Source organism: Sapajus apella, unplaced genomic scaffold, assembly GCF_009761245.1.
Source record: "Sapajus apella isolate SASKATOON/1434 unplaced genomic scaffold, GSC_monkey_1.0 scaffold292, whole genome shotgun sequence".
Taxonomy (NCBI): Eukaryota; Metazoa; Chordata; class Mammalia; order Primates; family Cebidae; genus Sapajus; species Sapajus apella.
In genome coordinates this window covers 74,856-97,558 of record NW_022437232.1, presented here as the reverse complement: position 1 = coordinate 97,558, position 22,703 = coordinate 74,856, and the positions used below count along the sequence as shown (strand labels likewise).

The 22,703-nt window shown below is 37.9% G+C and overlaps 1 protein-coding gene, 1 long non-coding RNA gene and 1 other non-coding gene across 4 annotated transcripts in view; all 3 read left to right on the top strand.

Moving 5' to 3' along the window:
* Positions 1 to 22,703, top strand: part of LOC116545576 (rap1 GTPase-GDP dissociation stimulator 1-like) — a 128,508-nt gene that overhangs the window by 32,916 nt on the left and 72,889 nt on the right. The gene's annotated exons all lie outside the window — the stretch shown is intronic.
* Positions 1,565 to 3,832, top strand: LOC116545577. The gene is made up of 2 exons (XR_004266357.1): positions 1,565 to 2,173; positions 2,479 to 3,832. It is a non-coding gene; the product is annotated as an uncharacterized LOC116545577 (long non-coding RNA).
* LOC116545579 lies at positions 3,391 to 3,497 on the top strand. Its single transcript, XR_004266359.1, has one exon. It is a non-coding gene; the product is annotated as a U6 spliceosomal RNA (small nuclear RNA).

The window sequence follows — 22,703 nt, the reverse complement described above, 5'->3', positions numbered from 1 at the left end:
CTTCAAAGGACAGGCTGACTCTTGTTAGGCGCCAATGCAGCTGGTGACTTTAAGTTGAAGCCAGCATTCATTTACCATTCTGAAAATCCTAGGGCCCTTAAGAATGATGCTAAATTCCTCTACCTGTTCTTTGAAAAAGGAATAACAAAGCCTGGACAACAGCACATCTATTTACAGCATGGTTTACTGAATGTTTTAAGCCTACTGTTGAGACATACTGCTCAGAAAAAAAGATTTGTTTCAAAATATTACTGCTCATTGACAGTGCATCTGGTCACTCAAGACCTCTGACAAAGATGTACACAGGGGCAAATGTTATTTTTGTCCCTGTTAACGCAACATCCATGGATAAAGGAATAATTTCTGAGTCTTAATATTATACATTTCATAAGGCTATAGCTGCCATAGATAGTGATTTCCTTCCAGTGGATTTGGGCAAACTAAATTGAAAACCTTCTGGAAAGGATTCACCATTCTAGATGCCATTAAGAATATTCGTGATTCATGGAAGGAGGTCAAAATATCAGCATTAACAGGAATTTGGAAGAAGTTAATTCCCTCTCTTATGGATGACTGAGCAGTTCAAAACCAGTGGAGGAAGTAACTGTAGATGTGGTAGAAATAGCAAGAGAACTAAAATTAGAAGTTGCACCTCAAGATGTGACCGAATTGCTGTAATTTCATGATAAAACTTGACGAGATGAGGGGTCGCTTATTATGGATGAGCAAAGAAAGTGTTTTTTTGAGATCGAATCTACTCCTGGTGAAGATGCTGTGAACATTGAAATGACAACAAAGAATTCAGAATATTATATAAACTTAATTAATAAAGCATTGACAGGGTTTGAAAGAATTAACTACAGGTTTTTTTGTTTGTTTGTTTGTTTTTTTCCTTTTTGTGGAGAATAGGGTCTTGCTATATTGCCCAGGCAGGTCTCGAACTCCTGGGCTCAAGCTGTCCTCCCGCCTCTGCCTCCCTAAGAGCTGGGATTACAGGCGTGAGCCACAGCGCCCGGCTGACTTCAGGTTTTAAAGAAGTTGTATAGGTGAAGTGCTATCAAACACCATTGTATGCTGCAGATATCTTTTGTGAAAATAAGAGTCAATCAGCATGATAAACTTTATCTTGTTTTAAGAAGTTGACATAGACACCCTAACCTTCAGCAACCAGCACCCTGATTAGGTGGTGGTTAGCCAGCAACCTTCAGCATTGAGGAAAGACCCTCCAGCAGCAAAAAGATTATGACTTACTGAAGGGTCAGATAATCTCTAGCATTTTTTAGCAATAAAATATTTTAAAGCAAGCTATGTACATTGTTTCTTTAGACATAATGCTATTGCAGACTTAATAGACTACAGTATAGTATAAACATAACTTTTTTTTTTTTTCCTGGAGGCAGAGTCTTGTTCTGTCACCCAGGCTGGAGTGCAGTGGCACGATCTCAGGTCACTGCAGCCTCCACCTCCCATATTCAAACGATTCTTCTGCCTCAGCCACCCAAGTAGCTGGTATTATAGACACCTGCCACTACGCCCGGCTAATTTTATGTGGTTTTAGTAGAGACAGGGTTTCCCCATGTTGGCCAGGCTGGTCTTGAACTCCTAACCTCAGGTGATCCACCTGCCTTGGCCTCCCAAAGTGCTGGCATTACAGGTGTGAGCCACCACACCCAGCCTGTAAGCATAACTTTTATATCTATTGGGAAACAAACAAACAAAAAAAAGGTGTGATTTGTTTTATAGTTATATTCACTGTATTGAAGTGATTTAGAACCAACTTGCAATATCTCTAAGGTATGCCTTTATGTATACAAGGTGCTAATCTAGATTACTCCGTGAATCTTCTCTAACAGTAAAAAGTTTTGTTGTCATTTCCTTTATGCATTTACTATTTTTGAACAGACTCACTATGAGGTAGCAAAATTACTTCCTAAGTGTAAGAGACTTCTTATTATCAATTGTTTTCAGTATCTGCAATCTCTGAACATACTCCTGCTGTTTTAGTAGAGATGAAAAACGTTATTTTACTTTATTCTTTCATAGTAGTATCTTTACTAGATTTTTACCATTTTATCTAGAGTTAGTCAAATGTTCCACAAAGTAATATGTTTCTTTTACAAGCTGAATTCATTATTATTGTTATTATTTTTTACCTCCTTTGCTTTTTTTCATAGTGTTTGCCTCTTTTTTTGTTTGTTTGTTTGTTTGTTTGAGACGGAGTTTCGCTCCTGTTACCCAGGCTGGAGTGCAGTGGCGCATTCTCGGCTCACCGCAATCTCCGCCTCCTGGGTTCAGGCAATTCTCCTGCCTCAGCCTCCCAAGTAGCTGGGATTACAGGCACGCGCCACCATGCCCAGCTCATTTTTTGTATTTTTAGTAGAGACGGAGTTTCACCATGTTGACCAGGTTGGTCTTGATCTCCTGACCTCGTGATCCACCCGCCTCGGCCCCCCAAAGTGCTGGGATTACAGGCGTGAGTTGTTTGCCTCTTCTAGTGAATTGTTCATGAGGGCTTAGCACTGGTGCTCATTATGAACTACTGAAGATTCAGTTTTTTACCAAAGGTAGCATTTGAAGAATAGAGGAGATTCTCAACTAAAGCATCAATTAAAAAGACGTCGACAATTCCTGATGAGTTGAGACTCCTGGATTGCCATAGGATGGTTGTGGCCTCCTAAATCTGTATCTTTACATGCATTCTCTAAAAGTCCACACAGATCAACAAAGAGATAAAATAAAACCAATTAACTGTAATCTGTGTCTTCAGCATAACCAGCAGACACACTTCAAATTATTACAGAGATAAATAAATAACCAAATATAGCCTACACAACTTCAGAGACCACTGCAGGGAGAGTTAAAACTGCAGAGACTACATGGACAAGAGGAGAGGGAAATGGGGAGCCAGGAGCCGAACAGTAATAGCACACAATGAAAATTACCTTTAGAAAGAAAAATTCCTACACTAGTAGGAAAATAGTATGATCTGGTCTTAGATTAGATTCTAACATTGGCTACTCAAAAGTACATGGGATTCCGGGTGACAGGTCAGAAAAGTACCACTTTGGGGATGGAGTTGTTCCCCTTTAATACCTGGTGCTGAAAAGAAAGAAGCAAGAGGGAGAAATGAAGTGTTCTGTAGAAATAAGAAAACCACAAAATCAGAAGACAAACTAATCACCCCACTTTGGCCTCAGTTCAGAAGAGGGAGCATTTGAACTAAAAATCCTAGATACTTATTCCAAATTGTTGCCCTTACTGCATATAATTTTTATTGCTGGTGAAGGAAAACAAAAAATTATACACTGAACAGGAAATTTCATGTAAGTTACATACAAAGAAGAAAGCAGAAAATAAGAATCAAAACATTTTAGCTATTAAAAATTTTCCATGCTCGCTTTGGCAGCATATATACTAAAATTGGAATGATACAGAGAAGATTAGCATGGCCCCTGTGCAAGGATGACATGCAAATTTGTGAAGCGTTCCATATTTTTTTTTTAAGAAAAAAAAATTTCCAGCAAAGCCATTCATGAGGCAGTTATCATTAACAAAACACCATGACCTGTATTAAATATTCTTAAATAAGCCTTTGGAGATAAGAAGAGAAGAAACCTTCAAGTTATACATTCGGAAACGTAGAACCTAAGTAAACACCAGGAAGAAGTGTAATTAGAGTTGACCAGAAGAAATTGAAGAAAATGACAAAATTCTTGTAAAAATTAAGACTAAATTTCAAGGTGCCCAAGGAAGACTAGAGGTGATTGGAAATTTAATAAAGGGCATTGAGGAAAGAGATGAAAACAGGCAAATGAGAAGATAAAGGATCAGAGAAAAGATTATAATACAGAAGATATTCAAAAAGATTCAACATACATTCAACTGGAATTTTTAAGAAGGAAAACAAATGGTGAAACAGAGGTAGTATTTAAAAATATAAACTTTCTGTAAGTAAAGGAAGACCAGAATCTGTTTATTGAAAGGACCTACTATATGCTTGTGAAAATTGACCTGAAACAGTCAACTCAAAGACATAGTGTAGGAAAACTTTTATACTTTAAAGAGAAAAACAGAGATAAAAATCCTCAAGGTCTCCATGCAAAAATAATATTTAAAATGAAAGAAAGGCCAGGCATGGTGATCCATTCCTGTAATCTCAGCGTCTTTGGGAGGCCAACGTGGGTGGATCACTTGACGTCAGGAGACCAGCCTGGCCACTATGGTGAAACCACATCTCTACTAAAAATGAAAAACTTAGCAGAATGTGGCTGTGCACTCCTGTAATCCTAGCTACTTGGGAGGCTGAGGCACGAGAATCGCTTGAGCCTGGGAGGTGGAGGTTGCAATGAGCAGAGATTGCACAGCTGCACTTCAGCCTGGGCAGTAGAGACGCCGTCTCAAAAAGAAAAAGGAAAGAAAGTCAGATTGGCATCAGACTTCCACAGAGCAATACAGAGTTTAATGGTAGGGAAGTAACTGAAGGAATAAGAACTTTATATTGAACCAAGTTGTCCAGCAAAAATCAAAGCTATAGAACAATCCTGTTAAACATAGAAAAACCTAGGGAATACTGTACTCTTAGCCTTCCAGAAGCAGCTTCTAAAATTTGCACTGTTTAATACAGTAGTCATTCTTCAACATGGCTGTTGAGCATTTGAAATGAAGCTAGTCTAAATTCAGATGTGCTGTAAGTCTAAAAAGCATACCAGTTTCAAAGACTTAGTACAAATTAAAAAATGTAAAGTGGACATTAATAGTTTAAAAATATTTATTACATATTAAATCTTTTTATTGCAGTATGGGCTCTGGGATACATGTGCACTTCCTGCATCCTGCATAGGTACATACATGCTATGGTGGTTTTCGGTCTCCATCCTGCCCACCCCCCTCCCCCGGACCCATCGCCTACATCAAGCATTTCTCCATTTCTCCTGGTGTTATCTTTCCCCATCCTCCCCGCCTGCCCCCGCCCCCTCCACCGCTGTCCCTCCACTCCCCCACCTAGCCCTGTGAGTGTTGTTCCTTTCCCTGTGCCCAAGTGTTCTCATTATTCATCACCCGCCTATGAGTGAAAACATCTGTTGTTTGGTTTTCTGTTCTTGTGTCAGTTTGCTGAGAATGATGGTTTCTAGGTTCATCCATGTCTCTACAAAGGATACAAACTTGTTTTTTATGGCTGCATAGTATTCCATGGTGTAGATATGCCACATTTTCTTTGTCCAGTCTATCATCGATGGGCATTTGGGTTGGTTCCAGGTCTTTGGTCTCATAAACAGCGCCACAGTGAACATGCATGTGCATGTGTCTTTATGGTAGAATGATTTATAATCCTTTGGGTATATACCTAGTAATGGGATTGCTGGGTCAAATGGAATTTCTATTTCTAGATCTTTGAGGAATCGCCACGCTGTCTTCCACAATGGTTGAACTAATTTACACTCCCAACAACAGTGTAAAAGTGTTCCTTTTCTCCACATCCTCTCCAGCATGTTGTCTCCAAATTTTTTAATGATCACCATTCTAACTGGCATGAGATGGTATCTCAATGTGGTTTTGATTTCAATTTCTCTAATGACCAATGGTGATGAGCATTTTTTCATATGTTTCTTGGCTGCATATTTGTCTTCTTTTGAAAAGTGCCTGTATATATTAAATCTTATTTAAAATTTTGTGAAATATTTACAAATGCTTTGTTTCTACTGAAGCTTTATGGCCCAGCATTTCTTATATTGTGGTAGTAACTGATCAAAGTGTTTTGTTTTGTTTTGTTTTGTTTTTTACGATGGAGTTTCACTCTTGTTGCCCAGGCTGGAACACAGTGGTGTAATCTCACTGCATCCTCCACCCCCCAGGTTCAAACGATTCTCCTGCCTCAGCATCCCAAGTAGCTGGGATTATAGGCATGTGCCACCACACCCAGCCAATTTTTTGTATTTTCAGTAGAGACAGGGTTTCTCCATGTTGGTCAGGCCAGTCTTGAATTCTCGACCTCAGGTGATCCGCCTACCTTGGCCTCCCAAAGTTCTGGGATTATAGGTGTGAGCCACTGCATCTGGCCCAAAGTGCTTTTAAGACTTGGGCCAGTCAGTGTGATATGATGGAAAATGCAGCTTAGAAGAAAATAATAAGTAAATATAATTAATACAATAAACATTATAATATGTAATATAAATATAGGGTTATTCAGTACAGGAAGAAAACTTTAAAAAAAAATTTAAGTTCTGTGATATGTGTGCAGGGTGTGCAGGTTTGTTACATAGGTAAATATGTGCCATGGTGGTTTGCTACACCTGTCAACACATCACCTAGGTTAAAGCCCCACATGTATTAGCTGTTTATCCTGATGCTCTCCCTCCCCATACCCCCTAACAAACCCCAGTGTGTGTTGTTCCCCTCCCTATGTCTATGTGTTTTCTTTTTTCAGCTCCCACTTAGGAGAACATGCAGTGTTTGGGCTGCTGTTCACATGATGGTTTGCTGTTGCTGAGGATAATGGCTTCCTGCTACATCCATGTCCCTGCAGAGGACGTAATCTCATTCCTTTTTATGGCTGCATAGTATTCCATGGTGTATATGTACTACATTTCCAGTCTATCATTGATGGGCATTTGGGTTGGTTCCACGTCTTTGCTATTGTGAATAGTGCTGCAGTGAACATACACATGAATGTATCTTTATAATAAAATAACTTATATTTCTTTGGGTATATACCTAGTAATGGGATTGCTGGATCAAATGGCATTTCTGGTTATAGATCTTTGAGGAATCGCCACACTGTCTTCCACAATGGTTGAACTAATTTACATTCCCACCAGCCATGTAAAAGTGTTCCTATTTCTCCACAGCCTCACCAGCACCTGTTGTTTCTTGACTTTTTAGTAATCACCATTCTGACTGATATGAGTTGGTATCTCATTGTGGTTTTGATTTGCTTTTATCTAATGATCAGCGATATTGAGCTTTTTTTCATGTTTGTTGGCCCTATAAATGTCTTCTTTTGAGAAGTATTTGTTCATGTCCTTTGTGCACTTTTTAATGGGATTGTTTTTTTCTTGTAAATTCGTTTGACGTTCCTTGTAGATTCTGGATATTAGACCTTTGTCAGATGGATAGATTGCAAAAATTTTCTCCCATTCTATAGGTTGTCTGTAACTCTGATGAGAGCTATCCAGTTTTCCCAGAACCATTTATTAAATAGGGAATCCTTCCCCCATTGCTATTTTTTTGTCAGGTTTGTTGAGGAGCAGATGATTGTAGATGTGCTCTTGTTTCTGAGATCTCTATTCTGTTTTATTGGTCTGTGTGTCTGTTTTTGTACCAGTACCATGGTTTTGGTTACTGTATCCTTGTAGTATAGTTTGAAGTTGGGTAGCGTGATGCCACTAGCTTTGTTCTTTTTGCTTACAATTGTCTTGGCTATACAGGTTCTTTTTTGGTTCCATATGAATTTTAAAGTAATTTTTTCTAATTTTGTGAAGAAGGTCAATGGTAGTTTAATGGGAGTAGCATTGAATCTATAAATTACTTTGGGCAATATGGTCATTTTCATGATAATTGATTCTTCCTATTCATGAGCATAGAGAGTTTTTCCATTTGTTTATGTCCTCTGATTTTCTTGGGTGGTCATTTGTAGTTTGGTAGAGAACATATTTAAAGGAATCTTAGGTTCATTATTCCAAGGTTACATTCTAAGGAGACGGCGATATAAAGGATCTAAGATATGTTCTATGTGCTTAATCTAGAGAAAACAGTGTATGTTCAAATATATTCTTACCTAGGAGTTTATAGGAGTAGGAGCATGGAAAGGCTTGAATATGACTCGGAGGGTGAGAAAGACCATCTTAAAATCAAATCTCTCACAAGCCATGAGGTTAGTAACAGAAGCCAGATATTTAACAGTAATACTGGGTGCTGTCTGCCCCCTGATATGCTTTGAAGCACTGTACTTTATAAAAGGCAAAAAAGGACTCTCATGATGTGCAGTTGCCAGAAGGATACGAATCTCCATTGGTATTTGCAGTTAGTGATTGAAGCCTTGGCAGAAGATCTGGGTTTGCTAACATTAGCTAATGAATGTTACCATTTTTGCTTCTTAAGTTTGCTACATTTGAAAAACTTTCTATGTTCCTAACACAGAGTAAATGTGTAAGAGAGAAATGTGATTTGAAATGATGCTGTATGCCAAATACATACTGAAGATTTGCCACTCTCAGTATTTATAGTACCAGTACTGATTTACTATCACTAAAGACTACACTTTAAATTATACTTGAGGAAGAAGAGATGAGTTTGTTCCTGCTGTCTTTCTTTCTTTTTTTTTTTTTTTTCGATGGAGTTTTGCTCTTGTTGCCCAGGCTGGAGTGCAATGGCATGATCTCAGCTCACTGCAACCTCTGCCTTCTGGGTTCAAGCGATTCTCCTGCCTCGGCTTCCCGAGTAGCTGGGATTTCAGGCATGCGCCACCATGCCTGACTAATTTTGTATTTTTAGTAGAGACAGGGTTTCTCCATATTGGTCAGGCTAGTCTTGAACTCCCAACCTCAGGTGATCCACCTACCTCGGCCTCCCAAAGTGCTGGGATTACGGGTGTGAGCCACCGTGCCCAGTCTGCTGTGTCTTTCTGACATTATTTTTCATCAGGGTTCCATGTCACTGTACCTATATACAGCTTAGTCTGTGGACATACACCTGATTGAAGTTAATTGGCTTCTCTAATGATATAAGCAGTAACCCAGTGTGTCAGTCCATTTGTGCTGTTATAACAGAGTAGCACATACCAGGTATATTACAAATAATAGAGATTTATATTTCTTTTTTTTCCCCCCCATTTATTTATTTTATTGCATTTTAGGTTTTGGGGTACATGTGAAGAACATGCAAAATTGTTGCATAGGTACACACGTGGCAGTGTGATTTGCTGCCTTCCTCCCCATCACCTACATCTGGGATTTCTCCCCTTGCTGTCTCTCCCCAGCTCTCCAACCCCCACCGTCCCTCCCCTATTTCCCCCCAACTGACCCCAGTGTGTAGTGCTCCCCTCCCTGTGTCCATGTGTTCTCATTGTTCAACACCCGCCTATGAGTGAACACATGTGGTGTTTGATCTTCTGCTTTTCTGTCAGTTTGCTGAGAATGATGGTTTCCAGGTTCATCCATGTCCCTACAAAGGACCCAAACTCATCGTTTTTGATGGCTGCATAATATTCCATGGTGTATATGTGCCACATCTTCCCTATCCAGTCTATCGTCGATGGGCATTTGGGTTGGTTCCAGGTCTTTGCTATTGTAAACAGTGCTGCAATGAACATTTGTGTGCACATGTCCTTACAGTAGAACGATTTGTAATCCTTTGGATATATACCCAGTAATGGGATTGCTGGGTCAAATGGAATTTCTATTTCTAGGTCCTTGAGGAATCGCCACACTGTCTTCCACAATGGTTGAACTAATTTACACTCCCACCAACAGTGCAAAAGTGTTCCTATTTCTCCACATCCTCTCCAGCATCTGTTGTCTCCAGATTTTTTAATGATCGCCATTCTAACTGGCGTGAGATGGTATCTCAATGTTGTTTTGATTTGCATTTCTCTGATGACCAGTGATGATGAGCATTTTTTCATGTGTTTGTTGGCCTCATGTATATCTCTTTTGTAAAGTGTCTCTTCATATCCTTTGCCCACTTTTGAATGGGCTTGTTAGTTTTTTTCTTGTAAATCTGTTTTAGTTCTTTGTAAATTCTGGATATCAGCCCTTTGTCAGATGGGTAATCTGCAAAAATTTTTTCCCATTCTGTTGGTTGCCGATGGACTCTAATGACTGTTTCTTTTGCTGTGCAGAAGCTGTGGAGTTTGATTAGGTCCCATTTGTCTATTTTGGCTTTTGTTGTCAATGCTTTTGGTGTTTTGGTCATGAAGTCCTTGCCTACACCTATGTCCTGAATGGTTTTGCCTAGATTTTCTTCTCGGGTTTTTATGGTGTTAGGTCTTATGTTTAAGTCTTTAATCCATCTGGAGTTAATTTTAGTGTAAGGTGTCAGGAAGGGGTCCAGTTTCTGCTTTCTGCACATGGCTAGCCAGCTTTCCCAACACCATTTATTGAACAGGGAATCCTTTCCCCATTGCTTGTTTTTATCTGGTTTGTCAAAGATCAGATGGTTGTAGATATGTTGTGTTGCCTCCGAGGCCTCTGTTCTGTTCCATTGGTCTATGTCTCTGTTTTGGTACCAGTACCATGCTGTTTTGATTACTGTAGCCTTGTAGTATAGTTTGAAGTCCAGTAGTGTGATGCCTCCCACTTTGTTCTTTTTGCTTAGAATTGACTTGGCTATGCGGGCTCTCTTTTGGTTCCATATGAAGTTTAAGGTGGTTTTTTCCAGTTCTGCGAAGAAGGTCATTGGTAGCTTGATGGGGATAGCATTGAATCTGTAAATGACTTTGGGCAGTATGGCCATTTTCACGATATTGATTCTTCTTAACCATGAACATGGAATGTTTCTCCATCTCTTTGTGTCCTCTCTTATTTCATTGATAAGTGGCTTGTAGTTCTCCTTGAAGAGGTCCTTTACGTTCCTTGTTAGTTGTATTCCTAGGTATTTTATTCTCTTTGTGGCAATTGTAAATGGAAGTTTGTTCTTGATTTGGCTCTCTTTAAGTCTGTTATTGCTGTATAGGAATGCATGTGATTTTTGCACATTGATTTTGTATCCTGAGACTTTGCTGAACTTGCTTATCAGTTTCAGGAGATTTGGGGCTGAGACGATGGGGTCTTCTAGATATACAATCATGTCGTCTTCAAATAGAGACAATTTGGCTTCCTCCTTTCCTATTTGAATGCCCTTTATTTCTTTTTCTTGCCTGATTGCTCTGGCTAGAACTTCTAATACTATATTGAATAGCAGTGGTGAGAGAGGGCATCCTTGCCTGGTGCCACATTTCAAGGGGAATGCTTCCAGTTTTTGCCCATTCAGTATCAATTGGCTGTTGGTTTGTCATAAATAGGTTTTATTATTTTGAGATACGTTCCATCAATACCTAGCTTATTGAGGGTTTTTAGCATAAAGGGCTGTTGAATTTTGTCAAAGGCCTTCTCTGAATCAATTGAGATAATCATGTGGTTTTTGTCTTTGGTTCTGTTTATGTGGTGAATTACGTTTATAGACTTGTGTATGTTGAACCAGCCTTACATCCCCGGGATGAATCCTACTTGATCATGGTGGATAAGCTTTTTGATGTGCTGTTGCAATCGGCTTGTGAGTATTTTATTGAAGATTTTTGCAGCTATGTTCATCATGGATATTGGCCTGAAGTTTTCTTGTTGAGTCTCTGCCGGGTTTTGGAATCAGAATGATGTTGGTCTCATAAAATGATTTGGGAAGAATTCCCTCTTTTTGTATTGTTTGGAATAGTTTCAGAAGGAATGGTACCAGCTCCTCTTTGTATGTCTAGTAGAATTTGGTTGTGAACCCGTCTGGACCTTGGCTTTTTTTGGGTGGTAAGCTCTTAATTGCTGCCTCAACTTCAGACCTTGTTATGGGTCTGTTCAGGGTTTTGGCTTCTTCCTGGTTTAGGTTTGGGAGGAGGCAAGTGTCCAGGAATTTATCCATTTCTTCCAGGTTTATCAGTTTATGTGCATAGAGTTGTTTGTAATAATCTCTGATGATGGTTTGAATTTCTGTGGAATCTGTGGTGATATCCCCTTTATCGTTTTTTATTGCATCAATTTGGTCATTCTCTCTTTTCTTTTTTATTAATCTGGCTAGTGGTCGGTCTATTTTGTTGATCTTTTCAAAAAACCAGCTCCTGGATTTATTGATTTTTTGAAGGGTTTTTTGTGTTTCTATCTCCTTCAGTTCTGCTCTGATCTTAGCTATTTCTTGTCTTCTGCTAGACTTTGAGTTTTTTTGATCTTGCTCCTCTAGCTCTTTCAGTTTTGACGATAGGGTGTCAATTTTTGATCTCTCCTTGCTTCTCATGTGGGCACTTATTGCTATATATTTTCCTCTAGAGACTGCTTTAAATGTGTCCCAGAGATTCTGGTATGTTGTGTCTTCATTCTCGTTGGTTTCGAAGAACATCTTTATTTCTGTCTTCATTTCATTGTTTATCCAGTCAACATTCAAGAGCAAGTTGTTCAGTTTCCATGAAGCTGTGCGCTTCTGGGTTAGTTTTTGAATTCTGAGTTCTAACTTGATTGCACTGTGGTCTGAGAGACTGTTTGTTACGATTTCCGTCCTTTTGCATTTGCTGAGGAGTGATTTACTCCCAATTATGTGGTCAATTTTAGAGTAGGTGTGATGTGGTGCTGAGAAGAATGTATATTCTGTGGATTTGGGGTGGAGAGTTCTGTAAATGTCTATTAGGTTTGCTTGGTCCAGGTCTAAATTCAAGTCCTGGATATCCTTGTTAATTTTCTGTCTGGTTGATCTGTCTAATATTGACAATGGGGTGTTAAAGTCTCCCACTATTATTGTGTGGTGGGAGTCTAAGTCTCTTTGTAAGTCATTAAGAACTTGCCTAATGTATCTGGGTGCTCCTGTATTGGGTGTGTATATATTTAGGATCGTTAGCTCTTCTTGTTGCATTGATCCTTTTACCATTATGTAATGTCCTTCTTTGTCTCTTTTGATCTTTGTTGCTTTAAAGTCTAATTTATCAGAGATGAGAATTGCAACTCCTGCTTTTTTTTGCTCTCCATTTGCTTGGTAAATCTTCCTCCATCCCTTTATTTTGAGCCTTTGTGTATCCTTGCATGTGAGATGGGTTTCCTGGATACAGCACACCGATGGGTTTTGTCTTTTTATCCAGTTTGCCAGTCTGTGTCTTTTGATTGGGGCATTTAGTCCATTTACATTTAGGGTTAATGTTGTTATGTGCGAATCTGATACTGCCATTTTGGTGCTAGCTGGGTGTTTTGCCCTTTAGCTGAGCTGGTACTTGTTCCTTTATATGTGTAGAGCCTCTTTCAGGAGCTCTTGTAGAGCTGGCCTGGTGGTGACGAAATCTCTGAGTACTTGCATGTTCCCAGAGGATTTTATTTTTCCTTCACTTATGAAGCTTAGTTTGGCTGGATAGGAGATTGTGGGTTGAAAGTTCTTTTCTTTAAGGATGTTGAATATTGGCCCCCACTCTCTTCTGCCTTGTAGGGTTTCTGCTGAGAGATCTGCTGTGAGTCTGATGGGCTTCCCTTTGTGGGTAACCCGGCCTTTCTCTCTGGCTGCCCTTAGTATTTTCTCCTTCATTTCGACCCTGGTGAATCTGACGATTATGTGCTTTGGGGTTGCTCTTCTTGACGAATATCTTTGTGGTGTTCTCTGTATTTCCTGGACTTGAATGTTTGTCTGCCTTGCTAGGTTGGGGAAGTTTTCCTGGATAATATCCTGAAGAGTATTTTCCAGCTTGGATTCATTCTCTTTGTCGCATTCAGGTACACCTATCAAACATAGATTAGGTCTTTTCACATAGTCCCACATTTCTTGGAGACTTTGTTCATTCCTTTTTACCCTTTTTTCTCCAGTCTTGCCTTCCCATTTTATTTCATTGAGTTGATCTTCGACCTCTGATATCCTTTCTTCTGCTTGGTCAATTCGGCTGTTAATACTTGTGCATGCTTCGCGAAGTTCTCGTGTTGCGTTTTTCAGCTCCATCAATTCACTTATATTCCTTTCTATTTTGTCCATTCTTGTTAGCATTTCATCATATCTTTTTTCAAGGTTCTTAGTTTCTTTGCATTTGTTCAGAACATGTTCTTTAAGTTCACAGAAGTTTCTTACTACCCACCTTCTGAAGTCTGATTCTGTCATTTCATCACACTCGTTCTCCCTTCAACCTTGTTCACTTGCTGGTGAGGAGTTGTGATCCCTTGTAGGAGGAGAGGTGTTCTGGTTTCAGGTGTTTTCATCCTTTTTGTGCTGGTTTCTTCCCATCTTTAAGGATTTATCCACCTGTCAACTTTGTAGTTGCTGGCTTTCAGATTGGGTCTCAAATCTTTCAGATTGACGTTCTGTTTGTTGATGGTGAGGTTATTTCTGTTTCTTGGTTTTCCTTCTGACAGTCTGGCCCCTCTGCTGTAGGTCTGCTAAGGTTCATTCCAGGCCCTGCTTGCCTGGGGTTCACCTGCAGCAGCTGCTGAACAGTAAGGGTTGTTACCAGTTTTCTTCTTCTGCTATCTTTGTCCCAGAAGGATACCCGCCTAGTGTCAATCTGATCTATCCTTTATGAGGTGGTTCTTTGGATATATAGGGGTCAGGGAGCTGCTTGAGGAGCCGGTCTCTTCTTTATAGGAGCTCAAATGGTGAGCTGTGAGCTCTGTTGTTCATTCAGAGTTGCTAGGCAGGTACGTTTAGGTCTGCAGCAGCAGAACTCATAAACTGCTTTTTGTTCCCAGGTGCTCTGTCCCAGGGATTTAGGGCTTCAGGAGTTGCAGGTATGCTGCTGCCTTCTCTCTTTTTTTTTTTTTTCCTTCAGAGCTGTCCTGTCCAGCAAGCAGGCAGCCTAGTCACTGACTGCCTGTAGAGGCTTTGCTGAGCTGCTGTGGTCTCCGCCCAGCTGCCCAGTGAACTTCCCTGCAGTCCTGTTTATATGGGTGTAGTTAGAACTACTTTGGCGATGGTGGCCCGCCTCTGTTGCGGCGGAGTCTCTCTCCAGTGGCGGGTTGCCTTGGCAAAGGTGGGCTGCCTCAGCATTGGCTGACTACTTCCGTAGTGGTGGGCTGACTCGGTAATGGCGGACGCCCGTCCCCCACAGAGCTGGACTGTCCTGGGTTCAGCTGCGCTTGCTGTGAAACTCTCAATCCAGAGTTTCTGGTTGCGTTCTTTTGTGGGGGTGGGACCAGCCAAGCCTGATTGCCTGGCTCCCTGCCTCAGAGCCTTTTTTGAGTTTGTGTTCCAGTCGCCTGTTGAAGAGGCGCTGGGGTCTGTTTGTTTTCCCCCGCGGCCACTCACTGTGCTGGCTTAAACAGCGGCACTGAGGTTTGTGGTGCTTTTTTTTTTTTTTTTTTTGCCCTGGAATCTACTGTCCTGGTTCCCTGCTCAGTCCCCTTTTTAAACAGACAAATGGGCGACTTCCCGTGGCTCCAGTCGCCAGCCAAAAGGGCACCCAGACCGGTGTATTTTGTACGGAAAACCGCTGCTCCGGGGCGCCGCGCGGGGCAAAGCAGCGGCGCCGGCCGAAGCAGCCGCACTGGTGACCTGTGGAGCTCCTCCGCCTGGGAATTGCCTAGTCTGTGGGCAGGAAAAATGCGGCGTCCACTCACCCTCTGCGCTTTCACTGGGAGCTGCAATCCTGATCTGTTCCTAAACGGCCATCTTGGATCCTCCTCTGAGATTTATATTTCTCCCTGTTCTGAGGCTGAGAAGTCGAAGATCAAGGTACCGGTAGGTTCAGAGTCTGGTGACATGCCATACCTCATTGCTGGCACCTTATTACTGCATTTTCACATGACAGATGCAAAAGGGAAGGAGATCGAGAGAGTGAGGCAGCTCTCTGAAGCCTCTTTTATAATGGCATTAATCCAAAGCTTCACCTTTTACTACAGTCATATTGGGGAGGAAGTTTTAGTACATGACTTTTGGGTAGGACACAGCATTCAAACCACAGCACCCAGTATGTCCTGAATGTGTTCAAGATTATAAGGCATGTAAATTGGCATTTTATTTGGTATAATATGTTGGAAATGAATTAATATTAGTATCTGCATAAGAATTATGTATTCTCAACAGAATGCTAGTTTGTTGTAAAAGAAAATAGCTTAAAGTAATAAATAGGTTAGATAAATGTGTTTTCATTATCTTCACTGTGTTTGTAGATGTTTGAATTTGAAATTAAAGGCAAGAGTAGTGTCATGCTGCTTTTTACTTCAATTGTATTTGACAGTCCAAGTGGGTTGTATTCCCTCTAGAAAGTTTTCTTACATTGTCTACAAATGCTTCAATTTTTACCTCTTACTCTTCAGATTTTCTGAGTACCCATTTGGCATTGTAAAACAAAGAAGGTTTCATCATTGGGTATCTTGGAATCTATAATAAGACATTTCTTGGAAATAATAAAATTTAGTCTTTTTTTTTTTTTTTTTTTTTGAGACGGAGTCTCGCTGTGTCGCCAGGCTGGAGTGTAATGGCGTGATCTCGGCTCACCGCAACCTCCGCCTCCTGGGTTCAGGCAATTCTCCTGCCTCAGCTTCCTGAGTACCTGGGATTACAGGCACGCGTCACCATGCCCAGCTAATTTTTTGTATTTTTAGTAGAGACGGGGTTTCACCGTGTTGACCAGGATGGTCTCGATCTCTTGACCTTGTGATCCACCCGCCTCGGCCTCCCAAAGTGCTGGGATTATAGGCTTGAGCCACCGCGCCTGGCTCAATTTTTTTTTTTCTAATGGAAGCTTCTTTGTAAAATATATGTATTCTTGTTGTCTGTTTGTCTAATATTGTGCTGTTACCTTTACCATGCTATTTTAATTATGGTAGCTTTATGGAGGAAATTTCCTATTATAAATCTATTTTTGAAAATATTGTTTTCATGGGTTTGTTATATCAGAAATTTTATAAATATTTTGTCATATTTCTGAAAAATCCTATTGGAATTGTATTAAGTCATAAATTAATTTGGGGAGAATTGAAAATGTCTCAATATTTTGTCAGCCAATCTAAGGACATGGATTGTATCTTCTGTTAATCTAGTCTTCTTTTTATGTCTCAGTAAGATTAGGTAGTTTAGTTCATATGCTTTCCATACATTACTTTTAAAAAATATTCCTTCGTATTTTGCATTTTTGTTGTTGGGTATGGATTTTTTCCTGTTATAACTTCTAAGTGATTTTTGTTAGAGATAAATGTGAAAGGTGTCTTGATTTTTATATTTTTGTATATATTCCGCCACCTTCTGTTCTTAGTTAAAATAAAATTTTAGCTAGTTCTCTTAGGTTTTGCAATCAGAACATCTACAAAATGATACTTTTGTTTTCTCTTGCCCTTATAACAAAAGGGCAAAAAAAAAAATGCTGACTTACTGTATTGGGTTAAGCTTCCAGTGAAATAGTAAATAACAGTAATATGTTTAGTGCCATATTTTAGTTTCAAATACTAATGATATGCCCCTTTTGATGTTTTACCATAAAATAGAACATCTCTTAATTTTATGTAAAAGTTCTTTTTCATCTTAAGAAAATAATAAGGCTGCACACAGTGGCTCATGCCTGTAATCCTTGCACTTTGGGAGGGTGAGGCAGGAGAATTGCTTGAAGTGAGGAATTTGAGACTAGTCTGGAGACCCCATCTCTACCACAGAGAGAGAGAGAGAGAGAGAGAGAGTGAGTGTGTGTGTGTGTGTGTGTGTGTGCACGCGTGTGTGTGTATACATGCCAGGCATGGTGGTGCCGTGTGGAAGGCTGATGCTCAAGCATAGAAGTTTGAGGCTGCAGTGAGCCATGATTGTGCTGCTGCACCTAGCCTAGGTGACAGAGCAAGACCTTGTCTCAGAAAGAAAAGAATGGAAAATAATTAAAGAATAATTTCTTTAAAAAAAAAAAAAAGATTTTAAACCACATTTTTTTTTTTTGGCCAAATCAATAAGTGTTGAAAGTAGTAAATCTCTACCATTTTATTGCTGTAAAGCATGTTTATAATAAAATTACTTGTTGGGAGCATTAATAATAAGGTAACTTTTTTATAAGAAGGAAAATACAACAAAGCTTTATGATATTTGAATCAAGGTCATTTAGTATACTAATGAAGTTCAGTATAATTTATATCCTCTTTTGTGTATTCAGGGACAAATATTTATCTAATAAGAATTAGTATGTAAAGAATGATTGAATTATTAATATGTGTATATATTAGAAAAATGATTATTAAAACATCTGACAAACAGGACATTTCTTAAGCTAGTAATATATAGCTTCAAAAGTTTTTAAAGCTACATTCAACAAAGTATTGCTTTTGCAACCAGAAAATTGGTTATACTTCCAGGTCATATTATATCAGCCTTTTAAGTATATCTATATGCCTATAAATTAATAAGCATTTATTTGTTAGTTTCTATTTATATTATTCAACTCTGAAACTGAACTTAATTGCTTATGATTTCAGTTACTTTAAAAAAAAATGTAGTTTTACACAGATTCACATAAGTTAATGATGCCAAATGAATTTTGGTATTTCAATATTTAAAAATATATGAATAGAAATTTTTATTTTTATTTATTTATTTTATATGTATTTTTTTACTTTTATTCTTTGGATAAATTTTAATAAATTAGAACAAAATTTTTTAAATACTTGGCCTTAAAGACTGTTTTTATGGTCCTAGAGGAAAAGAGAAACACATGTAACCAGAAAAATAGGTAATTGAAGTAATTTCTTCTCCTTTGGGAAGAATTTTATATGAATCTTAATTCACACAAATCTGTTATTTATCCATTATATTAAATTGGAAGAGATATTACACCATGGGAATTTATAAATAAAAACAAAGTTACTTCATTTTTTATTGTCACTCATTTATGTACTATAATTTTCACTTTTTTTTGACTCATGAACATATGTGAATATGCATGACCAAATGCAAAATTGTTGAAATAGGATGAAAAATGCAAATATTAAATACAAAATAGACAGTAAAAGATTAGCTCTTGGCTTGAAGTAGTCAAGGTAAGGGAAGGATAGCCAAGAAAGTGAAATGATCCCAAATTAAAAAAGAATTTGTAGAAGCACATTAAAATTAGATAGATTCTAGTTGAAGAAATATAGTTTTCAGAAATATATATTCTTAACTGAATATAAGATACTACATTGTTTTCTATTTGCTATACAAGAGTATTTTGAAAATGCCATATTCTTAATTTTGTGTGGTTCATGGTCATTTTATTCTCTCTTAAATCTAATAATTGAAATGTGAATATTTTGTTTTTAGTAAGGTAGGGTTCAGGTATAATTTTCTAGGGATATTTATATATATATATAAATATATATAATGGGTTATATAATTAAGTTATTTATATAACTCAAATACTTTTATTATATAACCCATTTTGTGTGTGTGTGTGTGTGTGTGTGTGTGTATATATATAAAATGACTCAATTATATAATCCATTATATATATTTATATATATAATATTCCATTAATACTCTTAATTATAGAATCCATCATATATATATGTGTATGTGTGTGTTTTATATGTGTGTATATATATCATATATATATATATGTTTGTGTATATATATATGTGTGTGTGTATATACCATATATAATAAATACATACTTATTTTTAAAAATACTTATGGTCTTTGACAGAATTCCACATTTTTTCTTCAGAGGACTAGCAAAATGCTTACATTTATGTTCCTCTAGACAGTATGACATATCTTTCTTACACATTAGACCAGATAACAGATTGTGTGAATGCTGGTATTGCCTTTGATTCATCCTAGGCAGTATTCTTTTCAGCCCACTGAAAAGATACTGTCTACATTAAAACCTTATGGTTTAAAGCGCCATCCATAAATTAGCATATTGGCATCCTCTAGAAAATTATTAGAAATGCAAATTTCTGGGCCCTACCCCAAAACTACTGAATCAGAATCTCTGGGGATAGGGCCTAAGTATCTGTGATTTAACAAGCTTTCCAAATAATTTTATGCAGCCTAAAATTTGAGAAGCATTTGCCTGAGCCGTTGCTATCCAAGGGAAATAAAATATGAGCCACATATATAACTTTATATTTTCTAGCAGCAATATTTAAAAACGTAAAAAGAAACAGACAAAATTAAGTTTAATAATGTTTAATAACAACATGTGATCAATATAAAAATTAAATCTTTTTTTTTAAGCAATAAGTCTTTGAGATTATAGTTTATCTCAGTTTCAACTTGCTGCCTTTCACGTGCTCAACAACTACATGTGGCTTGGCGGCTCCTGGACTTGATGGCATACATCTAGAACTTGTTATTCAAAGACTAGTATATGATCCAAGAACATCAGCATGCATATTATCAGGTTAATTGCTTTACATACAGTACTTCTGTGTCTTCTAAAACAATTTTTTTAAAAAAAATTCAATCAAAAATCAAAGCTTTGAACTTTTAATAAGCTGAATTAAGTACTGGAATCAGATCATTTCCTTTTGCCCTTCATTATGTTATGATTATTCCCTTTTGAATTGACATTGCAGTTTTTACTTTAAGATCAGTAAACATGTGGTCCCATTAGACGCTGAATGTACCTCATTGCTTCTCAGCCGTCTGGCTAAAATCAAGTGTAGACACTCAATATTCCTCTATGATAGCACTTATTACGACAAATTATAATTTAACATTTATCTGTCAGTCTCCACCACACAAAAGAAATAAGATCTGTCATTACCGGGAGATAGCACAATGTTTGATACATCCTAAATAAATGCTAAGTGTTGAATAAATGAATGAATGAGACCTGAAGATGTAGGGGTGTATAGTCTAAATTTCACCTCATCAAAGCATGATATAACTGTATAAAATGCTCCCAATCTAACATTAAACTAAATATTTAACATTTATGTTAAATGTTAAACTAAGTATTTAACAGCAGTATGACACAGCATAACAGTATAAGCTCAATTCTATTTGACTATTCACCAGATATTCTAATGAGTCCACTTATATTTAGTAAGTGGACTTCTTCTTTAAAAAGTTAACTTAAATACTGTTAATTATATAATCCATCATATATATATGTGTGTGTGTGTGTGTGTGTGTGTGTGTGTGTGTGTGTGTGTGTATGAACTTTACACACAAGAAGCTACAATTGGGCCTGGTACCTCTAATGCTAGCACTTTGGGAGGCTGAGGCAGGAGTATCACGTGAGCCCAGGAGTTCAAAACCAGCCTGGGCAACATAGTGAGACCTCATCCCTACCAAAAGAATTAAAACATTGGCCAGGCATGGTGGCAGGTGCCTGTGGTCCCATCTACCTGGGAGACCAAGGTGAGAGGATCACTTGGGTTCAGGAGGTTGAGGCTGTAGTGAATCATGATCATGGTACTGCATTCCAGCCTGAGCAACAGAGCAAGACCTTGTCTCAAGAAAAAATAAATAAGAATCTATAATTGATTTTACTAAGGTTTTTTATGATCATGACCTACTTTTTAATATTAAACCTTACAAGGAGGCTCCAAAAGGCAGAGAAATTGGATTGTTGTTTCTTAAGAGACATGCATATTCATAGTCTAGGTTTTATCACACAATATTTTGTGAGGTGAGTCCATTTTAGATGCTTATAATTTTCTTTTCCATGGTTAAGTATTACACATCTTTTCATTGTACTAAAGGAGCAAGCAGAATGTTTTTATTTGGCTCATAATAACTTAGTTATGGATTGATCATCTTTTCATTCTGATGTGTGCATGTGGGAGGGATAATATAAAGGCAAGGCCATTTTCTGCAATGATGTCTGAAGGCTTAAAAGAACATTTCTGCATACCTTTCCTTATGAAAAAACTATAATCCAAGAGCTCATTAGTTTCATGCAAAGTGAAAAGTTTAGTCTCTGCATGAGCTAGTGATTGGTAATTCTATGAAAAACTTCTATTCTTAACTTCAAAAGAAATCAAGATTACTTGATGAGAGAATCTTAAAATATAAGACAGTCTCTTTGTAAACTCAATCTTCTTCTCTTAGGAGTAATTATAACTACTACAACATCAATACATGTAACTTCCCTCATCTTTAGTATTCCCATAGCAATTTATACATCCCTCCAGTTGAACTTACGTCATTGTGTATTCATTGTTTGTATATGCCTTATTCATTTCTTCTGAAAACTCTATAAGAGCAGGGATGCAGTTCTATTCAACTAGCATTAATTGTGTACCACTATGCATTAGTTGGTAATCTTACCCTGGAGAGTTTAGTGGTCTACATAGATAAGTAATATATAAGTTTTAATACAGTATAATACATTGTATAATGGAGCTGATTGCAAAGTGTTACAGAAACAGAGAGATGGATTCAACTCACATTTTTAAGAGTATTTCAAAGTGTCACAGAGGGGATGACATTTTATCTGGGTCCTAATGGGTAAATAGGCATTTTTATAGGCATACTGTTGTCCTTTTCCTTCTACCTAGCTTTTCTTCAAATCTTGGATAATACCAGTCAACTATTTTTTACAGCTTCTCAATACTGATAGCCGTCAGCTGCTGGCCAAAAAATTATCCAGTGGTAGAGAATGTTGCTTTTAGAAATTTAGTGTCTGTGGTTTCAGCTGGTAGTGCTTTTACATATTCCTTCCTTGTAAAATGTATTTTTCTATTTGACTTAGAATATGTTTTATTTTCTTTGATAGCTCAAACATTACCTTATTTGCAATCATTTTCATGATATTTATACATCTTTGATTGTTTCTCATTATACCTTGTACATAACCTCCATAGTGGTATCAATCACATTGAATTGTGATAATTTATTAACTTCTCTCTTTCTCTTATTGGACAGTTAGCTCTCTGAGGATATGATTTGTATCCTCTTTATTTTATATTCCCAACATAGTTGGGACTCAGTAAAAATACACTTTCCTTGGATGATCTTATCCACTCTCATGTCTTTGACTACTAAATATGCTCAAACAACCTGGAAACAATTAGAATGCTGTGTGTAAGTATTGAAGTGGGGTAAGTTTGATAAGCAGAACCAGGGAATGCTAAATTTTGAAAATGCAATGTATTTTAACCAGCTAA